Source organism: Alosa sapidissima, chromosome 18 (assembly GCF_018492685.1).
Source record: "Alosa sapidissima isolate fAloSap1 chromosome 18, fAloSap1.pri, whole genome shotgun sequence".
Lineage (NCBI taxonomy): Eukaryota > Metazoa > Chordata > Actinopteri > Clupeiformes > Clupeidae > Alosa > Alosa sapidissima.
In genome coordinates, this window is record NC_055974.1 from 20,478,190 (window position 1) to 20,481,455 (window position 3,266).

The 3,266-nt window shown below is 41.5% G+C and overlaps 1 protein-coding gene across 4 annotated transcripts in view; it reads right to left on the reverse strand.

Moving 5' to 3' along the window:
• The window catches only part of LOC121689654 (equilibrative nucleoside transporter 2), a 25,666-nt gene extending 22,869 nt beyond the window's left edge, over positions 1-2,797 (reverse strand). For 3 of the 4 annotated variants that reach the window (XR_006024836.1, XR_006024837.1, XM_042069658.1), the window contains exon 1: positions 2,613-2,796. The gene's annotated coding sequence lies outside the window, so the exon portion shown is untranslated. Of the gene's footprint in view, positions 1-2,612 lie in introns of all 4 variants that reach the window. The other variant, XM_042069660.1, reaches the window with a different exon arrangement.
• Positions 2,798-3,266: the final 469 nt, after the last annotated feature.

Below are 3,266 nucleotides of genomic sequence, written 5' to 3' on the forward strand. Positions count from 1 at the left end.
TGATGCTTCTGTTTCAGTAACTGGTGTGTAGATGGCAAATCATGTGTTAGAAATGTTTTAATGTCCTTGGTTCTTAATTAACTCATTGCATGGACAAAGGCGTGTGTGTGTGTGTGTGTGTGTGTGTGTGTGTGTGTGTGTGTGTGTGTGCAGGGAGGTGTAATGACACAATGGTACAATATGATATGATGCGAGGTATAAATGTGTGTGTGAGAAACAACTGATTGTCTCTTTGGTGCACAGACTTTATCTCTGTATCCTGATTGAGATTAAACTAATAATGAGAAAGACTAAACCTTATTTCATACTCACAGTATTTATAGATCTTTCAGCTAAATTTCTTCCACACTATTAGTGTAGTGTGTGTGTGTGTGTGTGTGTGTGTCTGTGTGTGTGTGTGTGTGAGTGAGTGAGTTGAGTGAGTGCGGGTTGGAAGGGGAGCTGATTGAGAAAAGGCTTTAACAGCTGCTTTTCACAAGAACAAAAAAGTTGTGCTTTTGGTCAGAACAAACCAAAATGAAAATCATTCTGTTTTCAGTCCCTGCAACTAAATGCTGAGGCTTGAATCCATTCCTTTTTTAGACATAACGCTCTTGTGAATACAGACCGAACAAATTAAATGGTCAAATCAAACTCAACACTCACAAAGTCAATCACTGTAAAAGCTCATTAGTACCTCTAAGAAGAGTATTTTGTAAGGATGGTAGTGTTAGTCATCATGTAATAAGATATTGTGAATAAATAAACAATTTTATAGGTGCATTGACAGTCTGAGGGAAGCTGAATCCATGATCTCAGAGAAGCCTGTGGTCTTTGGTCCAGTACCACTTTGATGGTTTAGCCTATCATATAGCATGTTTATAATATGCAAATAATGTGCATGTCTACATGGAACTACTTGAAAGTCCCTGAGAATCCTGTTTGTCCACATTTGCAAAAAAAGCCATTGCTGCAAAGCACAGATGAAAAAGATACATCCTCCAAGTAGACACCCCAACAACTTTGTTCAATGAAACACTCACAAAATGTATACATTGGGCATGTGCACACGCACACACACACACTAGGCAGCTAGTACAACCCCATCTCCCTCTTGTTCTGTCAACAGAGTGACCAAATGTGCAAGCCTACTCCATCAGAATATTATGAAGCTGGTTTGAATAGGAGCTCCTTTGTGACCCTAATAACTGCTGTGTGTGTCTATGTTGAAAGACTGAACTGAGGCAAGCCCTAGAATAAAATCGACAACAACAAATCAAAACCTGGTAGCTCTTTCTCTCGGACATCATATGCTGTGTAAAGGACACATGCATCTGAAAATGTCACTCTTCATTTAGTCGTTTCTGTGGAGAAACGAGCCTCTTCACATTTCCCTCTGCACAGCTCTTGACTAATGTAACTACAGTATTAGACTTCATACTAAAGTTAGGCAAAGTTGTTTCTTATAGCCACGGAAATAAAGATTCCCTTGTATGTAGGTCGCCACACATACCTGGCTGACGCCCCAGGTTAACAGTTGTTTTGTAACTACATGAGTAGGCTACAGCAGAGGATGAGATTTGTTTTGGTGCGTTGCCTAGTCTAGCGTCCCCTGCTTTCTGCGTGTACAGTGGCAATAAAGGTGGCAAATCTGCCAATAGCACTGGCGGCTGTCATGAGAGAGATGGCTGTGCCAACCTAGCTGAAGGCTAGCCTACGCGACAGCTCTGTTCATTCAGTTCGCCTTGTTTCTATACCACTGTTATCGACTTAACTGTGCCAGCGTGTCTGGCTTGAATTGAGACTGCGGCAGTGTCGTTCAGCAAAGCTATTAGCTTTGCAATCTGTCATTACACGCACGTCATCCTCCTCCTACCCATGTGCTTAGTGATACCAGTACCGCCACCATTTTATTAAGATGACATTAACGTAGGCTACAGTTCCGAAGTAGACCTTTCGGGAAACTGGCTGCATAGCTGCTACAGCATGACTACTCCATAACACTGACAGATATAGGCCCACCATTAATAAGTCGTATGTAGACCTACCACGCCAACGCTATCACTTCGAGATAACAGATGGCAGATGCAAGAGCGCCAAACTTGTAACGTTAAACTGTGCTATACAGAAGAGTAACATAGCCTTCAGCTACCGTCACTGGTGTTTCTACCGTCACACCGGTGTGACGGGAATATTGGAAAATAAACGTTCTAAAGAATATCTGGGTTCATTGAATTCAACATAGAAATGTAGAACCTTGAATTGTCGCGGAACGGAATGTTATGTTAGAATGTTCAAAAACTACACCTTTAAGGGTTCCTTTTAATAAATTCCCGGGCTAGACAGTCTTCCTAATAATGTTATGAAATTTAGTAACGGTATGCTTCCTTTGACGGATGAGAACAACAGAACGACTATTACTCTTGGCGGTGCCAACAGTCTGAAAAGAACCACGAACAATGAAGGCACTGTGCCTGTCTGTCCATCATCATGCAGTGCACTTAACGAATTGTAATGGCAATTTGCCTTCCTCTAACGAATGTTATCTGCGACAGGCGGGTAATGGATCTCACCGCACTATTTGTTGGTATAATCCATTGACTAAAACTAACATAAACAGTATGCTTCCTCACCTGAACAAAGAGACGTCGGGCGACAATAACCGTTCCCGGTGTCCTTTGATGACAGTGGTAAAATGTGGTTCCACGCGGGAGGGCTGGTTAAGTCCACGTGGTTGTCTAATTCATAAGCCTGCCAGCTACTTCCTATTAAATTTACAGTAAGAAGATACCAGCCTACTGTAGCATCTTTTCATTGCAAGCTAGATGTAGTAGCCTTCCAACAACAAGCAGGGGAGGAGCTTCTGTAGGACAGCTGGTTGCTTAGAATATGTAGGTTAAATGGATCAGTTTACATAGAAAGGACCAGTGGAAAGAAATGTCAAAAACGTTTGATACATTTAACACATTTATTCATAAAATTAATTCATATTTGCTTGTGACCTGATGTTGCATATTTCGTAGTAGAATAGCCTATAAAATGTGCTTTATTGTAGGCTAGCCCATGGTCTAACTAAATTCCATTAAGGCATAGCCTAACTTATTCCAAACTCTGTAGGCCTAGCCTTGTTTTGACATGAAGTAGTAATTTAATTGTGGCGAGTTGGCACACTAAGCCCTTCTACAACCTGTATCCCAGAGAGCATAATCAGGGTTTATCAAAAGTCTTGACTCCGCGGGGTCTTCTACAGAAATTCTCATTTTGAATGGTTCTTGCGCCTCCCCGTG